This window comes from Ictidomys tridecemlineatus, chromosome 2, assembly GCF_052094955.1.
Source record: "Ictidomys tridecemlineatus isolate mIctTri1 chromosome 2, mIctTri1.hap1, whole genome shotgun sequence".
In the NCBI taxonomy this organism is placed as follows: Eukaryota; Metazoa; Chordata; class Mammalia; order Rodentia; family Sciuridae; genus Ictidomys; species Ictidomys tridecemlineatus.
The window spans coordinates 11,667,470-11,693,632 of NC_135478.1; the positions used below are offsets into that span (position 1 = coordinate 11,667,470).

Below are 26,163 nucleotides of genomic sequence, written 5' to 3' on the forward strand. Positions count from 1 at the left end.
GCCACAAAGTAGCTCTTAGCAAATACAAAAGAGTAGAGATACTAGTCTGTATTTTATCAGATCATAATGGAATGAAATTGGAAATCAATGACAAAATAAAAATTACTCCAACACCTGGAGACTAAACACTATGCTACTGAATGAACAATGGGTTGCAGAAGACATCAAATAAATGATTAAAAATTCTTAGAGTTAAACAAGAAGATAGACACAACATATCAAAATATATGAAAGCAGTTCTAAGAGGAAAGTTCATTGCTAGAGTTCATTACTTGAAAGAAAAAAAAGTCAACAAATAAATGACCTCACTTTACATTTCAAAGACCTAGAAAAAGAAGAACAAGTCATCTTCAAAAGCAGTAGAAGGTAAGAAATAATCAAAACTAGGGCTGAAATCAATGAATTTAAAACAAAAGAAACAATTGAAAAAATTGACAAAACAAAAAGTTGGTTCTTTGAAAAAATAAATAAAATTGACAGACCCTTATCTATGCTAATGAAGAGAAGGAGAGAGAGAACTCAAGTTACCAGCATATATGATGAAAAAGGAAATATCACAACAAACACCATAGAAATATAGAAGGTAATTAGAAATTATTTTGAAAACTTATACTCCAATAAAATAGAAGATAGTGAAGGCATTGACAAATTTCTGAAGTCATATGACTTGCCCAGACTGAATCAGAAAGTTATACACAATTTAAACAGACCAATATCAAGTGATGAAATAGAACACACCATCAGAAAACTACCAACCAAGAAAAGCCCAGGACCAGACGGTTACATAGCCGAGTTCTACAAAACCTTTAAAGAAGAACTAATACCAATAGTCTTCAATTTATTTTAGTAAATAGAAAAAGAAGCAGCACTTACAAACTCATTCTATGAGGCCAATATCAACCTGATTCCAAAACCAGGCAAAGACACACCAAAGAAAGAAAACTTTAAATAAACCAATATCCTAATGAACATAGACACAAAAATTCTCAATAAAATTCTGACAAATCGAATACAAAAACATATCAAAAAGATCATGCACCATGATCACGTGGGATTCATCCCAGGGATGCAAGGTTGGTTCAACATAAGGAAATCAATAAATGTATTTCATCACATCAATAGACTCAAAGATAACAATCATATGATCACCTCAACAGATGCAGAAAAAGCATTTGACAAAATACAGCATGCTGTCCTGTTCAAAACACTAGAAAAACTAGGGGTAACAGGAATATATCTCAACATTGTAAAGGCTCTCTATACTAAGCCCCAGGCCAACATCATTCTAAATGGAAAAACTGGAACATGACAGGGATACCCTCTTTCACCACTTCCATTTAACTTAATCCTTGAAACACTGGATAGAGCAATTAGATGAAAGAAATTAAAAGGATATATAGAGTAAAAAATGAACTTAAATTAGCACTATTTGGTGAACCTGGGCAGGTCATTTCTTGTGAGCTTTATCCTGTGGCTTTGTTTTCACAGATCCTCCATGAAGAAGGGAGAATCTACCCCATTTATACATAATGTGCCAAGGTCTGCAAGTTCGATACCTTGTCATGAGGAAACATTCAAGAGGCAAATGCCAAATTGTTTAGGCAGAAACTGAGCTACGAAGTCTCACATCTGACCACCTAAAACCAGAACTGAGTTGGTGGAGGCCTTCATGGTGGAGAAGGCCTTGGAATGCCTGCACTTGAATCTAACTCTAGACCACAGCCTCAGTGCTAAATGATGGAACCACCATGTGACCCACAATCCCACCACTGCTGTTTGTTAGTCAGCCTTGTCATTGCTGTGAGGAAAAGGCCCCACAAGAGCAACACAGAGGGGGGAAAGTTGATTTAGGGCTCTTGATTTCAGAGGTCTCAGTACATAGATGGCTGACTCCATTGCTCTGAATCTGAGAAGAGGCAGAACATTATCACAGAAGGGTTTGGAGATGGAAAATAATAAGGAATCAGAGAGAGCTCTACTCACCATGGACAAAATATAAACCCTAAAGGAACAACCCCACTGACCTAATGTTCCAACTACATCCTACCTGCCTACAGTTACGATCCAGTAATTCTCTATAAGTGGATGAGTGCACTGATTAGGTTATTTCACCTCTGAACTTTCTTGTACTGTTTAACACCTGAGCTTTTGGGAAACATCTCATATCTAAACCATAGCAGTCAGTATTCATTCAAAAGAATTAAGTATCTCAAACATCTCCACTTCTACATTTGGTACAACATTATTCAAAATACCCAAGACCTGGAATCCACCTAAGTACTCATCAACAGATGAATGGATAAAGAAAATGCAGCACATATACACATTGGAACATCCATAAAATAGATGGAAGTCCTGTCCTAACAAAATGGATGGAACTAAAGGTCATTATGTTAAGAGAAATTAGCAGACACAGAAAGACAAGTGCCACATGACCTCACTCCTGTGTGAAATATAAATTTTTAATTTCATCAAACTTAAGACTCAAATATGAGGGATGAGTTGGTTTGGGGGAGAGAAAGGTGGGGAAATGTTGGCCAAAAAGTACATATTTCCATCAGATAAAGAAGAATAAGTCCATGAGCTCTACTGTACAACATTGTCAATACAGTTAATAATATGTTGAATATTCAAAAGTACCAAGAGTAGATATTAAGAATAGATATTAAGCTTATTAAGTAGATATTAAGATTGTCATTCTACACCACAAATGATAAATCCATAATATATATGATGATGAGCAATATTTAGTCATTCATATGTACCTATATATGGTATGTACATAGGAACATGCGCATATAGACATACATATTTGAAATGTACATATATACTCAGAACATTATGGTTTATGCTATAAATGAATGCAACTTTATCTGTCAATTTAAAAAGGTAGTCCACCAATCAAGTCTGGGAGCCTCAAGATCCCTGGGCATTAGTTTCAAATGCACAATCTCTGGGCCACCCTGACCTCCCTGGTCATAATCTACATTCAAAAAATCCCCAAGTGATTCATATTTGCATTGACTTTGGAAAACTTCTGGTCTAGAAAGGATGTTTCTCAACTCCCCATGTTGACCTCTATGCGAGGGAACCCTGTGGTGTGGCCTCCTGTGCACTGGGAAAGGATGAGTGACATCCCTGGCTTCAGTCCACAGTCAAGACCCAAAGTGGTGGGTAGGGCTGGAAAGTCCTTCTGCAGAAAATGTGAAAGTGATGACTAACTGTAAAATATAAAACAAGGTCTCCATGAGGCAGAATCAGAGAAGAAAATGGTTTATTTTTCCAGTGGCACCAAAAAGTTTCTAAATTATATTCTATGAAATTGCACCAGGAAGGTGAGAAGCAAAGTAATTTGATGCACCAAGAAATATCAGTTTTATAGATTTTCCCAAGAGTGAAACATAGTAAAACAACTGAAAAGAGACAGAAAATTCTTACTGTGCCTAGTTGGAGCCATCTTGAGTGGGACAGAGATGGTGTCCGTGAATCCATCACAGCACAGGGAGGTGGACTCGGCTCTGAGCTGCCTGCCTGGGTCCTGGGAGGACGTCCCCTTCAGCACCACCATCACTGTCTCCCAGGAGCCACTCAATGCTGGACTCACTTTCTGTGCCAGGAAACTCTAGTGATGTCACAGGACCTGAGCCAATGAGGAGCAAGGTAATGGTCACAATGGCAGCTGTCTGTGGAGCATCTGCTCTATGCAGGTCATTTCCTGTGAGCTTTAACCTTAGTGCACACAGAAACTAAAGAAGGGGGAATCTACCAAGTATGTCTATAAGGAGGCTATGTTTGTAAGTTTGATTTCCTGTCACAAGGGAAGCTTTCAAGAGGCTGGTGTCAACTTACTTAGACAGAAGCCAAGCGAGAGAGTCCAGCCCCTGACCACCTAAAATCTGAACTGAGGCAATGGAGGCCTTCATGGTGGAGAAGGCCTTGGAATGCCTGCACTTGGCTCTATACTGGACCACAGCCTCAGTGCTAATTAATGGAACCACCATGTGACCCTGCAGTCCCACCACTGGAAATGGACATCCAAGAAAATGAAGGTGGCATCTCAGAGACTTCTGCACTTCCATATCACTGCAGCATTGACCAGAGTAGGCAGATATGGAATCCACTTAGGTGTCTATCCATGGATGGATGGATAAGAAAACACCTTATGTATACTCAGGGGAGTATGGTTAAACCATAAAAATGTAAGAAATCCTGTCAATTGTGGCAGCACAGATGGAAATGGAAGTCCCTAAATAAGTGAAATTAGGGAGACAAAAAGACAAATGCCACATATGGAACCTCACATGTGGAATCTAAAAACACTGATTTCATGGAAATAAAAAGAGTGAAATGGTGGTCACCAGGGACTGATGTGGTTTGTAGGGTTGTGGGGAGAGATGTTGGTCAAAGGATCTGAGGTTCAGCTAGACAGGAGGAAGAGTTCAGAGTTCTACAACTGGTGACTTTAGTTAGCTACAGAATCTTTAATACTGAGTGGATACTGAGTGTCTCACCACAAAATATAACAATTATGTGAAGTGATGCACCTGAAAATTAGCTGGATTCAGTCACTGCACAATGCATGTGTTCTTGAAAATGTTCTACTGTAGGCTATAAACACAATTTTCCTGTGTATTTAATAAGAGTTATTCACCACCAACTGGCAGCATCAATGCCAACTGGGAGCTCTTAGACAAACACAATCTCACCTCAATAATGTGCCAAATCACAACCTGCATTTCAACCAGATCCCCAAGTGATTCATATTCACACTGAAGTTGAAAAGATTCTGGTCAAAAAAGTGGTTCTCAAATTCCCCACCATTGACATTTGTGCTAAACAACATCTTGGTGTGTGGGGTTCTGTGCTTTGCTGGACACTGAGGAGCATCCTTGGCCTCAACCTGCTAAGCACAGTAAAAATCCCAAGTTGTAACAACCCCAAACTTCCTCAACCATTGCCACCCATCTCCATCATCATGCCTGGTGGAAGACCAGTGCCCTGGAGCAAGAGAACTGGAACGCCAGGAGGAAAGCTCCTTCTTACTCAGTTCATAATTAGAGGCAGATCTGTTAGCCTCTGGGCCTCATTTATACAGATGTAAAAAAATTAATCCTCGTACATCTGTAAAAATGAAATGAAGCAATCCTTGTAAGATTTTAACTTCAGTCCATGCTGCACACACTCAAGAATATCTCTAAATATATCTCTAATAATTACCTAACGTTTTATAAATAAAGGCATAAATGACCATTTTTAACTTGATATCCAAGCATGAAACAAGTGGTTTTTACAAGTGCCTTGTAAAAACCATCATGAATCCAAGGGTTTTGGCAAATTCCCATGACTTTAACAGATGAAGACAGTTCTCTTCCTTGATGAAGAGGGAATAGCAATTTCCTAAAGATAATGGGAAATGTGCTTGTGCTTGGGAGATCCACATAATCTAGCAAAGCCAAGTAGCTCAGATGTTTTAAGGGTTGGGAACAAATGCTAAGAAGTTTGGACTTCTGGAACGTGGAGGATTTTCTGGACAAAGAAAAGCAAAGCCTCTTGCGAACATAGAAGGAGCAGGAACATTTTCCTTGCTGCTCACCACAATATGCCCCAGGGAAATCAAGTGCTCAGGGGAAGGAGTTAGGAGAGGACTGAACCTAATGAGCAGAGACAGGGAGCTACGTGTAGATGCCCTGATCTTGTCCCTCAGAGCAGGCAAATCACAGGCTGAGCAGGATGTGGTGGCTTTTTCTGGAGTCCTAAGTCTGGCTCAGGGGCCAGGGCTTCCCTCTCCTGCTGTCTTGTCAGGGTACAAAGCTTCAGTCTCCACTCCACCATCAAGTTGGCAGACTCCAGACTTCCAAAGGAAGATCTTCTCAGCAACTGCATCCATGTGAGTCTCAGACCTGGTAGGTCCTGCAGGAAGTGTTCAGCAAGAACAGAAGCTGACAACATCCACCCACCCAGCCCAGAGCTGAGAGAGCTGAGTGCTGACTCACTCATCTGACACTGGTTTAACAAGTTAAAAAGAGAAGCGACTCTCAGATCTGCAATGATTAGATCATTGCTGACACTGTATAATGGGAACAGAGTCCAATCGGACAAGACTGGGAAATTGTATCAAGTATTTTCCATAAAATGAGAACATATCCAGGGAGCTCACCAGTAGTAGGTTGGGCCAAATGAGTCTCGGGGTGGTGGGTTGTGCAGTGAGCTGAGGGCATTTCTTTCTTTAATTTCAACCTAGAGTGTATTCAAGCCACATCCATTTCATTACAAACGTGAGACTAATGCGCTGCTTAGGAATACTGCCTTGCCACCCTCCTTCAGGTGACACACATCTCACAGCATCCTCTCTCGTGATAGGTGGTCACTTGAGTAAAATAGTTTTTATTTGATGGGTCAAAAGAGAAAATTAAAGGGCTTTATTTTGAAGTTCTTTCCTTACTGCCCGGGGTAAATACATTGTTTAGCTTGTTAGCCTTTTTGTTTCGATTTGCAATTGGAAATACTTTGCTTTTGTGGGAACTGGGCATCTTTATATTCTGCATCCAAAGAAAGAATTGGAAGTAATTTTCACTAAGATTGCTGCTTGCCATTGAGCTCTTTATATATGTCTTGAAATTTAGAAAGGGAACATGTGAGTTTATGAATTTCATGTAGCCAAATCTAAGAGTTGGTCACGTTGCTGATCCACCCCAACACTGCTTTTTATATTTAATCTTCCTCTGCATGATCTGTAACAATCAAGTTCCTTTTTTAACATTTTCTTCTATTTTCTTATCTGTTTTTCCTTATTATTCCCTTATTCCTTGGGGTGGTTCTATTTTTATGAGTAGCAACACCCTTTCCCCTCTTGCGGAACATATTCTGTTATATTCAAGTGAAAATCAGCTGTGTCTTTCTCAGAAGCCCAAGTTTTATACACAGGAGTTTCATTATGTCTACAGAGATAGCCACTCTGCACAGTTGGAATAGGCACCTGGGCTCACAGGTTTACTTCTGGGAATAGGTAGGAAGATGCAGGTAGTACTCCTGGCCCACGTGTGTGGTGGGAACTCATGAAGGGAGCGGTGGTGATGCTCTAACCTTGGTTGTGACTCACTCCATCACTCCTATTGCTATGTCCAGTGTCCTAATCACATTTGGATCCACTTATGTTTTTACAGGCTGAAATTAGAAGTTGGAATACCACTTCTTTCACTGCTCCTAAAAAATTATTTTTTATCATTTTATTTATACATATTTGTCAGTCTTGAACTAGAGACTCATGATGATGGTTATTTTAGTTATTTTTTAAATTTACTTATTCTTATTAGTTATACATGACAGCAGAATGCATTTCAATCCATAATACACATATAGCGCAAAATTTTTCTTATCTCTGATTGTACACATTCATGTCTTCATGCAGTACTTAGGGCAATGATGCCCATCTCGTTCCACCATCTTTCCTAACCTCATCCCCCTCCCTTCCTTTCACTCCCCTTTGCCCTATCTAGGGTTTCTCCATTCCTCCCATGCTCACTGCCCCATCACTATTATGAGTCAGCATCCACATATCAAAGAAAACATTTAGTATTTGTTTTTGGGTTTTTTTTGTGATTAGCTAGCTTCACTTAGCATTATATTTTCCAACTCCATCCATTTACCTGCAAATGCCATGATTTTATTCTCTTTTAATGAAGAGTAATGTCCCATTGTGTAAATATACCACAGTTTCTTTATTCATTCCTCTACTGAAGGGCATCTAGGTTGGCCCCACAGTTTAGCTATTGTGAATTGTGCTGCTGTAAACATTGATGTGGCTGTGTTCCTGTAGTATGCTGTTTTTGAGTCCGTCGGGTATAGACCAAGGAATGAGATAGCTGGATCAAATGGTAGTTCCATTCCAAGTTTCCATATTGGATGCACAAATTTGCAGTCCACCATCAATGTGTGAGTGTGCCTTTTTCCCCACATCCTCACCAACACTTATTGTTGTATGTATTCTTAATAGCTGCCATTCAGACTGGAGTGAGATGAAATCTTTGAGTAGTTTTGATTTGCATTTCTCTAATTGCTAAAGATGTTGAACATTTTTCATATATTTGTATATTTGGTGATTGATTGTATATCATCTTCTGAGAAGTGTCAATTCAGTTCCTTGGCCCATTTATTGATTGGGCTATTTGTGGGTTTTTTTGTTGTTAAGATTTTTGAGTTCTTTATATATCCTAGAGATTAGTGCTCTGATATGTGTGTGGTAAAAATTTTCACCATTCTATAGGCTCTCTATCCACTTATTGATTGTTTCTTTTGATGAGAAGAACTTTTTAGTTATAATCAATCCCATTTATTGATTCTTGAATTTAATTCTTGTGCTATTGGAGTCTTATTAAGGAAGTCAGGCCCTAGCCCTAATCCAACATCATGAAGATTTGGACCTAGTTTTTCTTCTATTAGGTACAGAGTCTCTGGTTTAATTCCTAGGTCCTTGCTCCACTTTGAATTTTGTGCATGGTAAGAGATAGGGCCTTAAATTCATTTTGCTGCATATTGATTTCCAGTTTTCCCAGCACCATTTGTTGAAGAGGCTATCTTTTCCCCAACATATGTTTTGGCACCTTTGTCTAATATGGGATGACTCTATTTATGAGGGGTTGTCTCTGTGTCCTCTATTCTGTACAAGTATACAAGTCTATTGGTCTACAAGTTTATTTTGGTGTCAATACCATGCCATTTTTGTTACTATTGCTCTACAGTATAGTTTCGAGTCTGGTATAGTGATGCCACCTGCATCACTTTTCCTGCTAAGGATTGCTTCAGCAATTCTGGGTCTCTTATTTTTCCAAATGAATTTCATGACTGCTTTTTCTGTTTCTATGAGGAATTCCAATGGTATTTTGATTGGAATTGCATGAAATCTGTTTAGGGCTTTTGTAAAAATGGTCATTTTGACAATATTATTTCTGCCTAACCAAGAGATAGGTAGATCTTTCCAACTTCTAAGATCTACTTTAATTCCTTTCTGAAGCATTTTGTAGTTTTAATTGTAAAGGTCTTTCACCTCTTTCATTAAGTTGACTCCTAAGAGTTTTTTTTTTGAGGCTATTGTAAATGGGGTCATTTTCTCATTTCTCTTTCAGAAAATTTGTCACTGATGTACAGAAATGCCTTTGATTTATGGGTGTTGATTTTATTTCCTGCTACTTTTTAAGGAGTTCATTCCTTAAAAGAAAAAGTCAACAAATATGTGATCTAACATTACATCTCAAAGTTCTAGAAATAGAGCAAATCAACACCAAAAGCAGTAGAAGACAGGAAATAACTAAAATCAGAGCTGAAATCAATGAAATTGAAACAAAAGAAAAAATGAAAAAATTGCCAAAACAAAAAGTTGTTTCTTTGAAAAAATAAATAAAATTGATAAACCATGCTAATGAAGAGAAGGAGAGAGAAAAGTCAAACTAGTAACATCCATGATGAAAAAGGAAATATCATGATGGACACTAAAGAAATACAGAAGATAATTAGAAATTATTTTGAAAATTTGAATTCCAATAAAATAGAAAATGTTGAAGGCATCAACAAATTTCTAGAGTCATAGGATTTGCCCAAACTCAATCAGGATGATATACACAAGTTAGACTGATCACTTTTAAGCAATGAACTAGAAGACACCATGAGAAGCCTACCAACCAAGAAAAGCCCAGGATCAGATGGATTCACAACTGAGGTCTACATTAGTTCTTTTGATGGAAGTTTTATTTTAGTTTTGTTTTATTTCAATGTACTTCTTCCTCTCCAACCTGTCCTTTGTGGACATCTGCTTCACCTCCACCACTGTGCCAAAGATGCTGCTGAACATTCAGACACAGAGCAAGGCCATAACACATGAAGACTGCTTCATACAGATTTACATTTTTGTATTATTTGTAGGGTTGGACAACTTCCTCCTGGGCATGATGGCCTATGACGGGTATGTGGCCATCTGCCACCCCCTGCACTGCATTGTCATCGTGAACCACAGGGTCTGTGGAGTGCTGGTGCTGGCATGCTGGGTCACAAATGTCCTGAATTCCTTACTAGAAACTTTAATGGCATTGTGGCTGTCCTTCTGCACAGACCTGGAAATCCCACACTTTGTGAACTGAATCAACTGGTCCTACTTGCCTGCTCTGACACTTTTCTTAATGACACAGTGATGTATTTTGCACTTTGCTACTGGATGGAGGCCCCCTCATGGGTATCCATTACTATCACTCCAGAATAGTGTCTTCCATGAGTGCTATCTTATCAGCTCAGGCAAAATACAAAGTATTCTCCACATGTGCGTCTCACCTCTTCTCACTCCTTATTTTATAGTACCCTCCTTGGGGTGGACTTTAGTTCTGCTGTGACCCAAAATTAATGCTCTACTGCCACAGCCTCGGTAATTTACACAGTGGTCACCCCCATGCTGAACCCCTTCATCTACAGTCTGAGGAAGAGACACATCAAGAGAGCTCTGGAAAAAAAGTTCAAGATAAAACTATAAAAGAGCCCATATTGCTGGGTCTGAAAGATTTTTTTTAGATCACAGAGCTCAAAGCCTCAGGGAAAAATATTACAATTTTTTCATCTGATTTTAGAAGTACAACTTTTTCCTTCTGTTCATTTTCTTGAGTTTCTCTTCCTTTGATCTCAACTTCTCTACAAAAGTTATAAAGCACACCCTGATAAGCTTTCTGTTCCCTCTGAGATATGAACAGTGTTCCTCTTAACCACTTGCATACTTCCTCAAACTTATTTTTTTCTTTATTTTTAAGAGAAAGAGAGATAATTTTTTAATATTTATTTTTTTTTTGTTTTCAGCAGACACAACATCTTTATTTGTATGTGGTGCTGAGAATCGAACCCAGGTCTGCACGAATGCCAGGCGAGTGCGCTACCTCTTGAACCACATCCCCAACCCTTCAAACTTATTTTCAATCCTGGGTTAGAGATATTGGAACTTCACTTTCATCTCATGGGATGACATGCATTTATGAAAACCATTTCCTCTCCCATGATGGATCATATGGAGCAATTTTTCTTTTATTGATAGTAAAACACACAGTCGTGCATGGTACTCCTGTGGGGGAAATGCATTTGACAATTAAGATGGCCTGTGTAATAATCCAATACTGTAGGGACTCCCACAGCATGGCTTTGCCCTTGTGGGTCCCTCATGCCTCTGCGTGTCCCCATCTCAGCTGTTCTTCCTGATGAGGCAGATTCTAACAGACCAGTGAGCTTCATGGCTGAGCACTGGCTTTCCTTCTCACCATTGGGATTCTTTTCTCTTGCCCAGCTTGGTGTCCACAGTCTCTACTATAATCACTGACAAAGTTTATTTTCAAATACATGTCTCCGCTTGAAGTCTAGATGGAAAGAAAAACTTAAAATAAAAGTTTGGTTAATTTGGTCTCAGAAACAGAGATGACATTAAATATGATGAGACAAACCTCTACATTACACATTGCATTGCTATGTAAAATATGTCTTTTCATCTGGCAAATACAAACACCAAGGTGTGGAAGGTTGGTGTTTGTGTGTCAAGGGTTTGATCGTTGAGGTTGGTTGGCGTTTTCTACATTGCAATATTGAGTCATTGATGCATTTCTGCTTGAAAATGTTCAGCGCTGCCTGGAAATATTAATCCTTCCATTGTTCTAAGTGAAATCTTCTTCCCCTTTCTGAATTTCACGACAGCAAGAGAAGGGTAGTAAATGAGCAATACCCGTACCCTCCATTATGTGTGTCTTCAGGCTCAGAATGACTTCAGTCCTCAAGATCAAAGGATGGCTCACAAGGGAGCTTGATTCCTGCCCTTCATGTGATTTCTGGCCATAGGCTCTACTATGAACATGAATGATCTTTTCCTGAGTCAGACTCAGAAAACCCCAATAGGTAGTCCCATTAGGTAATTTTAAAAAAACTTATTAAACTATTTGCATTGAGGACTGCTTTTCCTGCAGCAATAGCTAGGCCTTGCAATAACTAAAGAGAACAGAGCTGAGGGTAATTGTAATAAACTACCAGTTTGTTTCTTTGGTATTTGTTCTGATTTTCAAGACAATATTCACAGTTGGATATAAAAGGTGGGGTAAAGTAGTCACAGTTTGCAAAGATGAGAGCTTGGACACCTGTGGGGGACTGTCCTTCTGTCCATCACATCCCTCACTTACCTAGCAGTTCTGACCTAGAGAAACTCATACAAATAGACACACACACACACACACACACACACACACACACACACACTCACTCACTAACATGGTTCTCACCTTGCCAACTTGCTTGAATGGGGGGGCCCAGCAAATTTCTGAGAAGGGGCAGATAGTCAATCTCTTGGGCTTCACAGGACACATGGTCTCTCCCAGAGACTCAGCTCTGCCATGAGGGTGGCAGCCATCATAGATACCAAAGGAGCGGGTGTGGCTGTCTCCCAACAAAACTTTACTTATGGAGACCAAAATTTGAACTTGATGCGAAACCACAGTGAGATGCACTTCACACCCCAGAATGAACATAGAGAGGCAAAGACTGCAGAATACCCTTGAGGTGGAACCCAGAACTGCTGGTGTCTGGGGAGTAGAGAGGAGACTAATGGTTACCAGGGCTGGACAGGGAAGAGGAAGGGTAGTAGAGGTTGTCAGCAGGCACAAAGTCACAGTTAGGAGGAATGCATTTTGGTGTTCTGTTGCATTCTAGAGTCACTAAAGCTAATCAGAATGTAATTTTTTTAAATCTAGAATATTTTTGGATAATCTCAGCACAAAGAAATGATATATGTTTAAAGCGATGCATGTGTCAATTAACCTAAAATGATGATAACACATTATTGACAATAGGTGTCGATAAGTAATATAAAAAGTATCATTTTTTAAAAGAAAATAAAAAGTATTGGTGAGGATAGGAATAGAAAATGATCCAGCCAGTGTGGAAAACAGTTTGGCAGATCCTCAGAAAGTTAAACATAGAATTATCATTTCACACAGCAACTCCACCCCATCTGTGTGCACCCCAAAGAATAGAAAACTGGGTTTCAAATAGATGCTTGTGCACCAATGTTCATAGCACATATTTAGTGCTGAGTTGCTGAGCCTGGCTTTATACTTGCAATCTTCCTGCTTCAGCCTCCTGAGCCACTGAGACAAAGAGAAAGTTATATGTTCTTAAATGAAAAAGAAAAATAAATGGCAAATAAATACATAGCAATCAAGGAAACTGAAATTAATTTTTTTAAAAGACCTAAATTTCAAGCATTAGTTTAGGAAAAATCTACCAAATTGATTATATTCAACAGTTGTTAGACCAGGGGTGAAATGGATATTCCTATATGGTAGGCCCTAGAGAAAACTTATATAGACATTTTATTCAGCAATTTGGTACCTGTTATGAAAATTTAATCTGGATATACCTAAGGTCCAGCAATCACACCTCTTTTAATCTGTGTCACATTAAACAATCTCATGTTCACAGAAAGCTATTTATAAGGTTTACTGCAGTATATTTGCAAGAGTGAAAATTTTCACTACATACAAGCAACCATCAATAAAGAATAACAAAATGAATAGGATATATTGGTATAAATTTTAAAAACAGGATACACCTGTGCATGATATAGCTCTTATACAGATATTGAAAAGATCTCCACTATTGCCCCCCATAGCGCATAAATGCATTCTATTGTTATGTATAACTAATTAAAACAAATAAAAAATTAATTTAAAAACCCTCCAATACATGAAATTGAATGGGAAAGGCAAGTTGAAATATAATCCATATTGTATTATCAAGTTAATACTTACAGTATAATATTGTATCTTTTTATAAGTGCAAGGTAAAGAGTCTGAGTTTAGGAGCAATGATTTTAAACATAACAGCCCCCATTGGTAACATATTTTTTCAATATTATATATAATTATTCATATTATTTCATTGTTACAAGAGTTGGCTTAGGGATTATAAGGGAGAAAATACAGGTGAGACTTCTGCCTTGCAAACTCAGATTGGGCCAGGAAGCAATACAGAATTTGGTGTAACCTGGGGATGGGGACATTCAAACTTTCAGTGTACGGATTTGTCATTATATTCCCCATGGCATAGTAGTACACTTAACAATAAAAAATGCAAAGAATAAGATGTCTACAGGTATTTTAAAGAATAGTTTAATTTTTCACAGCAATTACCCATTTTTCTTTCAATGTGATTATGAATCATAAATACAGAAAACACAATACTAAAATTTGTAACGAACAATAGTAGTGTGGGGACCAGGTGGCTCTGTGGGAACTGCCTTCTCAGACTTTCCAGGTGTGAGTGTTGGGAATGCCAAGTTTTGTCTCTGGTGGGGGACACGGTGCTTTTGGTGGAAAGGAAACAGTAAGACACAAACTTACACAGACTCACCTTCTCCCTGCCCTGGAGGAGAGTCATGTGTTGGGCTGTTTGACTTCTCCTGTCCCCATCTACTGAAGCCCTGAGTTCTATATTTAATCATGAGCTTGTTTTCATGTAAGTTACACAAGTAAGTCTAGGGATAGGTGATAAATAGATAAGTCTATTCATTCTAAACCAAGGTCCTTATGGGGCAAGAAGACCAGGAAAATGATCCTTCATGCTTGAGCTTCTAATACACAGTGTCCCACCTTCCTGTCTTGAAAGATGGAAGTCACGTCCAAGGAGATCTTCAGCATGATTATTACCCAAACTAACCAAATATTTGGAAACAAACCTCTGAGTTCTGAGAAATTCACCAGAGAACTGATCGGAGGAAGAAAGCATCTGGACTGTGATTTTCTTGCTGTGGTCAACTTCGTCATGAGTCGTATTTAAACAGGAAGCATTCTTAACTCCAACCAGAACCAAACGTCCTCCATCACTGGGCTGGCTGGTCTCCGCACCATGAGGAGCAGATGTGTAAGACTGGTCCACGGTAAGTGGAATTGTGACCATGTGACAGGCAAGAAAGGGTGCTAGGAGCCACCAGCAAGTCCTTTGCTTCATTTTTGACTAGTTTTCTCACTGTCCCTGTAAAGGAGAGCAGGGAGGGTATTTTTAAAAGGTATCAGCTCTTTTTTAAAAACTTAAGTTCTCAAAGGAGAAATTTATTCCTAGAAAGTTACTCTTACTGAAAACTTTGGGACTTAGCAGGGATTTGTCATTATATTCCCCATGTGCAGCAGGGTTCTCCAGATGAATAAGACCAATAGGGTACTATACAGAAAGAGGGAAGGATGATTATTTTAAGGATATGCTCATGCAGTTGTAGAGGCTGAGAAGTCCAGACTATACTGGGTATGTGGCAGGAGGGAGACCAGGGAAGAGGTCGAGGAATGGAGACTAGGAAAGAGGTACAGAATCCAGACTAGGAAGAGGTGGCAAAATGGAGACGAAGAAAAGGGGTCGAATGATGGAGACCCAGAAAAGAGGTGGCAGGATGGAGACCAGGGAGGAGGGGGCAGGATGGAGACCAGGGAGGAGGTGGCAGGATGGAGACCAGGGAGGAGGGGGCAGGATGGAGACCAGGGAGGAGGGGGCAGGATGGAGACCAGGGAGGAGGGGGCATGATGGAGACCAGGGAGGAGGGGACATGATGGAGACCAGGGAGGAGGGGGCAGGATGGAGACCAGGGAGGAGGTGGCAGGAAGGATACCAGGGAGGAGGGGGCAGGATGGAGACCAGAGAGGAGGGGGCAGGATGGAGACCAGGGAGGAGGGGGAAGGATGGAGACCAGGGAAGAGGTGGCATGATGGAGACCAGGGAGGAGGTGGCAGGATGGAGACCAGGGAGGAGGTGGCAGGATGGAGACCAGGGAGGAGGGGACATGATGGAGACCAGGGAGGAGGGGACATGATGGAGACCAGAGAGGAGGGGGCAGGATGGAGACCAGGGAGGAGGGGACATGATGGAGACCAGGGAGGAGGGGACATGATGGAGACCAGGGAGGAGGGGGCAGGATGGAGACCAGGGAGGAGGTGGCAGGATGGAGACCAGGGAGGAGGGGGCAGGATGGAGACCAGGGAGGAGGTGGCAGGATGGAGACCAGGGAGGAGGGGGCAGGATGGAGACCAGGGAGGAGGTGGCAGGATGGATACCAGGGAGGAGGGGGCAGGATGGAGACCAGGGAGGAGGGGACAGGATGGAGACCAGGGAGGAGGAGGCAGGATGGAGACCAGGGAGGAGGGGGCAGGATGGAGACCAGGGAGGAGGGGGCAGGATGGAGACCAGGGAGGAGGGGGCAGGATGGAGACCAGGGAGGAGGTGGCAGGATGGAGACCAGGGAGGAGGGGGCAGGATGGAGACCAGGGGGGAGGGGGCAGGATGGAGACCAGGGAGGAGGGGGCATGATGGAGACCAGGGAGGAGGTGGCAGCATGGAGACTAGGGAGGAGGGGGCAGGATGGAGACCAGGGAGGAGGGGGCAGGATGGAGACCAGGGAGGAGGGGGCAGGATGGAGACCATGGAGGAGGGGGCAGGATGGAGACCAGGGGGGAGGTGGCAGGATGGAGACCAGGGAGGAGGTGGCAGGATGGAGACCAGGGAGGAGGTGGCAGGATGGAGACCAGGGAGGAGGTGGCAGGATGGAGACCAGGGAGGAGGGGGCAGGATGGAGACCAGGGAGGAGGTGGCAGGATGGAGACCAGGGAGGAGGGTGCAGGATGGAGACCAGGGAGGAGGGGGCAGGATGGAGACCAGGGGGGAGGGGGCAGGATGGAGACCAGGGAGGAGGGGGCAGGATGGAGACCAGGGAGGAGGTGGCAGGATGGAGACCAGGGAGGAGGGGGCAGGATGGAGACCAGGGAGGAGGGGGCAGGATGGAGACCAGGGAGGAGGGGGCAGGATGGAGACCAGGGAGGAGGGTGCAGGATGGAGACCAGGGAGGAGGGGGCAGGATGGAGACCAGGGAGGAGCTGATGTCCCATCTCAGGTCCAGAAACAGTCTGGGCCAGAACTCCGTCCTCCTCCGGGGGCCAGTCTTGGTCTCTTAGGGCCTCCATGGGTTAGATGAGCCCCACAGGAGAGGGGATTCTGCTTATTTGCATCTTCACATTCAATGGGGCCTCCTCTGATGCAGGCCTCACGGCAATGTTTAGAGCCTGACCAGCTGTCCAGGCAGCGCATTAGATAAACTGACCAAGAAGGAACCACCAATACCCCTAGACTTTATTTTAGGGATTGAGAACCAGACTCTCTTTGACTCCTCGCCTGTCTCTGTTGAACAGCAAGAGGCTCATGTACCTAAGGCCCCATTGATTGAGGAGGGTCCCCAGGATGTGCCCTGGGAGGGGGCAGCTGCTGAGAGGCAGGAACAGCAGGAGGAGGCCCCCAGCCTGAGCCCAGCACCTGCCCACAGCACCTTCCTGTTGGGGGGTAATAGGGCACCACGGGGTCCCAGGACAGGCCGTGGGGCTGACAGTGGTGGTGGCAGATGTGGCTCTCAGGTGCCCCAGCCAAAGCTGCAGGCCAGGTGGCTGGTGTGGTGTGTGTCCCTGAGGAAGGGGACAGGGCCAGAGCACCTGAGAGACCAGGCAGGGGACCTGAGAGAACAGCTGGCCCTGACCCTCCCTTCCCACCTAAAGGTCAGGGATGGTGGTAAACACCCTGACACACTGGGGTTTGTTCCCACGTGACCTAGGACGTGGGTGTCATCTTGTCCCCACTCCACAGAAAGGGAAACTGAGGCAGGGCAGTGAGGCAGCCTACCTGTGCTCCAGGGTCTGACCAGGGCCACCAGGCTCCAGTCCCCCACCCACAGGCCAGGAGAGCCATGGCTGGAGCCCAGAGCTTGCCAGGCTCAGCCCCTTCCCACCCCCAGACCCTCTGGGAGGCGCCACCTGGGCTCCCTCTGAGGAGTGGACCAGGTCCAAGCCCAGGAGGATCCACAGCCCCTGCCCTGCAGTGCATCACCTCCGGCCTCCTCTTCCTGCTGGGCCTGCTGACCCGCCCTCTCTGTGTCTCAGGGCTGCTGTGTGTCCTGCTGAGTCTCTCCAGAGCCGGAGCCCAGGGCTCTCAGGGTGAGTGTGGGGAGCAGCGTGTCCTGCACCCCAGCCCAGGGAGGAGAGGCCTGGACAGGGAGGCTCAGGGCAGCTCCCCACATCCTGGGACCTCCTCTGGGACCCCATTGCCCCCTCCCAGCCTCTGACCAGTCTGTGCCCCCACAGCCTGTAACCCCCGGTGCCCTCTCAACTCAGAATGTGTCAGTGCCACCGCCTGTCGCTGCAATCCGGGGTTTGCCTCTTCATCTACAGAGATCTTCACTGACCCCCTGGAGATCTGTGACGGTAAAGAGGATAGAGGAGGGACCAAGGCACATCAGAGACTGGGGGTGCCCAGTGCCAGTGGGGTCGTGGGTAAGTTCAAGGGCTGAGCCTTTGACCTCAAGGCCATCATCAAAGACAGAAAAGAGAAAGGAAAGAGTAAGGTGGCAGAGAGACCAGGGAATTGCATGGCTTACTGCACAGAGAGGACCTGGGTTCCAGGAGTCGGTCTCAGTCTGCCCTTAGGTCTGGGAGGGTGACACTGAGCCTGTAGCCCACACACTACCTTGGCATTGTCCCCTGGGGACAATGTCCAATTGTCCATTTGCCCCCTTTGGACAATTGTCTAAACTGGGGTGTTAGAGGACTGTGTTGAGCAGATCAGACTGTGTAGACTTCAGCAATGGCTTGCCCCAGCACAGCCTCAGCAGTGCATCCCAGGATTCTGTCCAAAAGATACTAACTCAACATCAGACCCCATGCTGGAGGGTCAGGTAGGGGACAGGAGTCTCTTCCCTAAGAGACCACACACCTTTGGGAGGTGACCCTATTATGTTATAGATATCAACAAATGTTTGTTGCCCCGGAAAGTGTCCTGTGGATATTTTGCTGACTGCCACAATGTGCAGGGGAGCTACTACTGCACGTGCTTCCCAGGATTTGAGCTCCTTTCTGGGGCAAAAACATTCAGTAATGTGAGTGAGAACACATATCAAGGTAAGGCCCACCCCGTCCCATGCAGTTCAGGGCACCAGAGCTGATCTGGGGACAAAGCCCAGTTATATCCTCAGCGCCTGGATTGTGAGATGGGGCAGCTGTGCGTGCACCTGTCACCAGCGTGAGAGGCATGGGAGGGTCAGGGCACTCTGGGACCAGCTGCTTGGTCCCATCCTGACAGCTCTGCTTGTGCTGATGGCCAGGGTGCTTATCAGGAAACCCTGTGGACATGAGAGATGTGATGACATCATTGTTGTTTTCTGTTTTAAAAAAAATTCCAGGCACCAGTCCAGGCACCAATGGCCTGTGCCTGTGATCTCAGTTAGTTCGGAGGCTGAGCAGGAGGATTACTAGAGCCCAGAAGTCCAACCCAGCCTGGGAAACAGAGACACCCCATCCCTAGCGGGGAAAAGTGAGAAAGAGAGAGAAAAGAAAAAGAAAACCACAGGAAGGAGCCCCTATCTCCTAAAGCTACAAACAAAGGTAGAGGCTGGGGTGTGGATCCCGGGCATAGCCCTTGCCTGGCATGAGCAGGGCCTGGACCCCCTCCCCAGCTCTGCAGAAAATCAAAACCAAACCAGAGGTAGCTTTGCTCTTGGTTCACTGTGTGACTTCAGTCAAGTCACCTCACCTCTCTGAGCTTCAGTGTGTCCATCTGCAGAAGGGGAGTCCTGGACTGAGGTGTAGCTCAGTGGTAGAGCACTTGTCTAACAGGTGTGAGTCCCTGGGTGAGTCCCAGCTCCAGGGGAAGAAAGGGGGAGAGGGGAGAGTCATAAGGAGGGAAATGAGATCCAAAGGCACTGAGCAGGTCCTGGCTCCCAGAAAGTGCTGTTGGCAATGGCTTCTGAGCTGAACAGGGCCTGGGCCAGGAGTTGTGCTCACCTGCCCTTAGGTCTGGGGGGATGAGGAGCCTCCAGTCCACACCCACCTCAGCATTGTCCCCTGGGTCCAGATCCAGGGGTGTCAGCCAGAGGACTGGGACAGAGCTATCCTGTGGCACACAGGGGCCAAGGCCCTGGTTGACACAGGTGGTGCCCACTCCAGGCCACTGTCACACCAGCACAGAGAGGGAGAGTGGTGTGGAGACCAAAGTCAGAGGCAGGGGTCAGCTCCCTGGGTCCAAAGCCTGGACTGGCCACCCGAGAGCAGCATGGGATCAGCAAAACCACTTCCTCTCTTGGAGCCCTCCTTGCATCTGCCCCCAGGAGCCTGGAGCCCCAGAGATCCATGAGGTGGGGGCTCTTGGTGGCTCATTACTGGGGAACCCAGGGAGCTGGGGGGGAGGCTGAGCCCAGGATGTGGGGGAAATGTGGGAGTTGGTGGAGGGTCTCCTGGAGGTGCTGCTGCACCTCATTCCCAGCTGTCCCCACGTGACCACTACCCACCTGGTCTCCTCCACCTATGGCACACCTCTGCAGCCACTGCTACCAGCTGGGAACAGGGGAGGAGACTGTGATCACCCTGTGGGGGCTGGACAGGGGCCCTTAGGGAGCATCAGCCCTGCCCTGGCCCGTCCTGCTGTTGATCCACACAGCCCTGATGAGGGGTCCCAGCAGGGCATCCTCAGGTGCAAAAATGGGTCCAGGAGACCAGAAGCCCTCCCTGCCTCATCCTGACCCCAGGAATCCCCTGGGCTCCGGGAACCTTTGGCCCCTTTCTGGGACACCCAGGGCCATCTGCCATGAGCTGTCACTCACTCCTGTCTGGGGTTCTCTGAGGCTGCTGTGCTGGCCATTCACCTCAGGCCTCTGTCCTGTGGGTCCCTGTGGCACTCAAAGGGGACCTGCTTCCTGAGCATGTTCCCCCCACATTTAGAGACCAGGAGAGATAAGACACCAGGAAACACCCCCAGACCTCAGCTGGGAGCTGCTTCCAGAAGCTTCCTCATTTCGTGTTGTGGCCCTCTCTGATAAGGGGGAACTTCCTCCAGGGGTGGGGACAGCAAGACTCCCTGGAGACAAGCTGGGCACCTTGGAAAGGCTGTCAGTGTCCACCCACAGTTCTGAGTGCCACACTAGGAGCTGGGGATTCCTGGGGACAGTGGAGGGTGCATTTGTGCTGCTGTGAGGAAAGGCAGGTGGGACCTGCTGGGGCCTGGGCACCTGGGGCTTTTGGTTTTCTAGTTGTTAATTTGTTTTGGTCCTGGGGATCTAACCCTGGGGCCTTATCACTAACCACATCCCCGGCCTCCTGAGTCACTGGGATTACAGGCCTGTGCCAGCTCACCTGCTTGAGCACCTCGCTTTAGTTCTTCTTGATGCTGCTCAGTGGTAGGGTTTTAGAAATTTTAATAAAACCTGCATCCATAAAACTTATCATTTTAACCACATTCCAGTATACTAGTTCTGTGGCCCTGAGCACATTCCTGTTACACAGGCATCTCAGTCATCCTTCTGCAGGAATATATTCCTGGGTTTTTTTTCTGTATTTATTTAATTGACAAACAAAAATATTGTACATATTGATCAGGTACAGAAGGATGTTTTGAAACATGCATGCCCACTGGGATGGCTAAATGGAGCTGATTAGCATATGCAATGCCTCAGGTGCTGGTTTTTGTGGTAAGAACACTTCAAATCTAATCCCTTAGTGATTTTTAAGAATATAGGACATTTGCCAGACCCAGTGGTGCACACCTGGGATCCAGCATCTCAGGAAGCTGACACAGGAGGATCTTAAGTTCAAAGCCAGCCTCGGCACTAGGCAAGCAAGGCCCTAAGCAATTTGGTGAAACCCTGCCTCAAAGTAAAAAATAAAAGGACTGCCGATGTGGCTCAGTAGCAGTGTTCAATCCCTGGTACCAAAAAATAAATAAATGTGAACAATAGATCTCTTGAACTTAGCTCCTCCTACCTGAAGTTTTGTGCCTTGGATGCACATCTCTCCAACCCCCTCCTGTTACTCCGACCCCTGGGAAACACCATGCTACCCCCCCTTCCAGGAGTTTGACTGTTCAGGTCCCACGTGGAGGTGACACCGTGTGGTATTTCTCCTTGTGTGTCGGGCTTATTTCACTTAACAAATGTCCTCCAGGTTCACCTGTGCTGTTGTGATTGACAGAGTTTCCTCCCTTTTTAAAGCTGAAAATTATCCCCCTGTGCGTGGGTGTTCTCCTTATACACTCTCCTGTGGATGGATGGACACCTCGGTTGACTCCAGAGCTTGGCTGTTGTGAATAGTGCTGCAACATGAAGCGTGCTCGTCTCTCTACTGATAGATAGAGGTCAGATCAATATTCTGATCTGGTTTCCTTTGCGTGCAAACCCAGAAGAAGGATTTCTGGATCCCATGCAGTTCTATTTTTAATATCTGAGGACCATCCTCACTGCCTTCCATCACAGCGGGGCTCACTTATGTTCCCAGCCATGGTGTGCACAGCGTCCTTTGCTCTCACTGCTGGCCACCCGTGTGCCCATCCAGCAGGTGTGAGTTGATGTTTCACTACAGTCCATTTCTAGTCCCCTGAGGATTGGCGATGGCGGGGGATTTCTCCTGGGCCTCTGGGCCCTTCTCCTATTGTCCTTTGAGATCATCTGCCCATTTGGGGATGGGGTGAGCGGGTTTCTTACTGCTGATTTGCTTGATCAAGCTCCTCATGATACTTTGCATATTGACACCTAATAAGATGAGTGGCTTGTGAGTGTGTCCCCCGTTCCCTGAGTTGTCCCTCACTCTGTCCACTGTTTCCTTTGCTTTACAAAAGCTGTTAGTTGGCTACGATCCCCTTGGTCCATTTGTATTTTGCTGCCTGTGCCTTGGGTCCCATCCAAACCATCACTGACAGGCCAACGTCGCCAGCTCTCCCCTGTGCTCTCCGCTAAGCAACTGGGCAGGTCCAATCTGACCTTCACTGTTTAATCTGAGGTGATTTTTATGTGGTGTGAGGTGATGTCCTCCTGGTTGGCATGTCCAGGGTCCCAACTTTTACTGAAAAGTCCTTCCCATTGTGAGCTCTTGGCACCTTCATCAAAAATCAGCTGTAAATATGTGGGTTTTTCTGGGATGTCTGTCCTGCTCCGTGGCTGTGTGTCTGTCCCCATACAGAACCACACTGTGTTGTCACTGTAGCTTCCCAGTAGATTCTGAGGTCAAGTCATGGGATGTGCCCAGCTATGCTCTGTTTCTGAGCACCTGGCTTTATCCTCAGGTGTTAATGATGGGTGTCACTCTGGGAAGCCCTTGGCCATGGTCTCCCACCCCCACTGCTTAGGCATCAAGGGTGGCCATCACTGTCACCTTCTCCCTGAGCGTAGACCACCTGTAGGACCCCAGTGGTGCAAGGATTCCCACAGGGGAGGGTCCAGGGAATGGCGGGGCCTCCCTCTGCCACTGCAGGATGGAGAGGAGATGTAGATCCCTTGCCAGGCCCCGCTGTGGCACAGAATCTGAACCCACACGTCTTTGGGCTCTGCTCCAGAGAGCAGAGTGGTCCTGGGACTTCCAGAGCAGCCCGGCTCAGGAGGTCCACCTGGGGTCTTAGGACTGTCTGCGTCTCACAGCAGGGTCAGGCTGAGCACCTGGGTCTCTTCCCTGAGAGAAAGCACAACTTTGGGAGGTGAGCCTCTGACCCCGTCGTGTTGCGGACATCACCAAATGGGGGCCATGAGAGTGCCCCGTGGAAAATCTGCAGATGGCCAGGTCATACAGGGCACAATGGCTGCCTGTGCAGCCCAGGCTGTGTGCCCATTTCTGGAGCCAAGAATCCTTTATTAATGAGAGGAGAACAGCTGCAAGGTAGGCCCTTCCCCCACCTCCCCACCATCAGGGTTGAGGTTGCCAGGCCCTTTCCTGTGACATCTAGGCGGCAGAACCCTGGTTACAGGAGTGTGCCCTGGTCTGAGGCAGGCAGGTGTGCATGCACCTGTCCCCCAGCACAGAAGCAGGGTAGCATGAATGTCAGGGGCAGCTCTGAGACTGGCTGCCTGGGTCCAAAACCTGCCTGTGCCACCTGTTAGCTGCATATTATTAGTCAAATCACTACCTCTCTTTGAACTTGGTCTACCCATCTGTACCATGAAGGTGATCATAACAGTGCCTACTTACTGTGTCTACCAGGAGGATTATGAAAGTTACAAGTGCCTGTAAGACAGCCTGGCACATGGTGGGTGCTGGACTCATCTTATGTGTTTAAAAGATGAACACATCTGCACCCATTTAAGGAGTTGCCCAGAGAGTTTGGGTCTTCCTGGGGGCCATGTCTCAGCCACTCAGAAGAAAGCTAGTTCCACACAACTTGCTCTGGTCCTTGCCATGGTCTGGCCTGACACCATGATTCCCAGGAGGAGTAACTTCCACGCATGAGCAGGATTTGCCTCCTTCCAGGGCAAGGTGGTTAGGCAAAGAAAGCTGCTTCCAGCATCCATGGGGCCAGGTGGAATCCAGCAGTAGGTGGGCAGGAGCCAGGACCCATCCACGGAGAAGATGGTAGTGCCAAGTACACAGAGGAAAAAGGGAAGGTGCATGAATGTAAGAGGTACACAGGGATAAACTGGGGATCAAGGGGACTCTGAGGACACAAGGTCCCTAGAGGTTCTGACAGGAGGCTCCTGAGGGACCTGGGAAGCAGCAAAAACCTAACTGGGGTGACATGTTTCTGCAGCCTCACAACCTGCATCAGTACAGAGAATGCATGGGTGCATCAGGCCTCACACACTCCTCGTCACACATGCAAGGGTGCAGGTCGCTAGGTGGCAGCACCGCAGCCCAGGCAGCTCACTAATGGGGGAAAAGGGGGTGGAGCTCGGATGGTGAAGAGCACTGGTCCTGGCTTCAGTGGGAACCAACCCCTCTCTCTATGTCCCCAGATGTGGACGAGTGCAGCTCCGGAGAGCATAAGTGCCTCCACCACCTGCACCAATACCTGTGGGTGGTACTGGTGCTACTGCCTCCCAGGCTGGGAGCCAATTCATGGGAGCATCAATGGCATGTACAACAACATCTGCAAAGGTACCCAGCCTGCCCAACCCCAGAACTTCCTCCACCCCCCACACACCAGCACACGCACACACATGCCCATACACACATGCTCCTCCTAGTGCACAACTGTCCTGTCCCCACAGTCAAGCCCTTCTTCACTTGGCCTCTGCCCCCTGGAGTCCACAGCCAGGTGAGCCACCCCAACGAGGACACGGAGATGGGAATCCCTGGGGCAGCACCCTGTCCACAAAATGAGGGCCATGAGAGAAAGGAGCTGCCTATTCCACTATTTGGCCCTGAGCATCCAACCAACCTGTGATCCCTCATCTCACCTCCCAGAGTCTCTCCCGCTTCATTGACAAAGTCAACAATCTGCAAAAGCATTTAAAGTCAGCCAGGCCCAAGGACACCATCCAGGTAAGGGCAGAACAGGGGAAGCAGGTGGAGACCTCCCATAGAGGGAGGGGGGCAGCTTTGGTCTGGGGGAGGGGAAATAGGCCCAAGCACAGTGGGGTCCTGCTCTGAGCTGGCCACTCTCCCAGGGCAGGTGGAAGAGGACACTGGGAGCCACACACACTGTTGGACACCCACGTGCACTGTCTGTCCTCTTGCTCTCATCCTGGTCTTTGTCGTCCTTGACAGTCATGAACCAGGACTGGCCTCTGAGGAGCAAGGGCCACCCAGGGTGTCCCAAACCATGCTCTCTCTATCCCCAACTGGACAGTGTCTGGTCTGCTCTCTGGGCTGAGACATCAAGCCTTTCATGTGGTCCTTCTGGCCAAGTCCACCTGCTCTGTGCCCCCATCCCTCCAGGGGCTCATGCAGGAGGTGGATGAGCTGCTGGAGACCCCTGGGGACCTGGAGACCCTGCCCCCCTCACAGAAGCACTGCGTGGCCACTCACCTGCTGACAGGCCTGGAGAGTGCCCTGAGACACCTGAGCAGGGCTCTGCCTGAGGGGACAGCAACCTTCAATCATTCTGCAGGCACACGTAAGTCCCTGGCTCTGCGCCACCCCCTGTTCCTAGCCTCATCCTCTTCTGATCCCACTAGAGCTGAGTGGCCACACTGTACCTCAACGTGACTCACATAAATAATCACAACAGTGAAAAAGGCAGAAAACCAAAAAGAGTACACATTTAAGTAGCAAAATAGAAACAGATTCAGAAAACTAATGTGGAAGAATACAAATGAACCTTTTTTTTAAGTATGCTTTGTTTCATTGTGGTAAAATTCACATCACATAAAATTCACCATTTAATTTTAAC

General features: G+C 46.2%; 1 pseudogene; it reads left to right on the forward strand.

Moving 5' to 3' along the window:
- Window positions 1-9,941: 9,941 nt before the first annotated feature.
- The window catches only part of LOC144368038 (adhesion G protein-coupled receptor E2-like), a 36,063-nt pseudogene continuing 19,841 nt past the window's right edge, over window positions 9,942-26,163 (forward strand).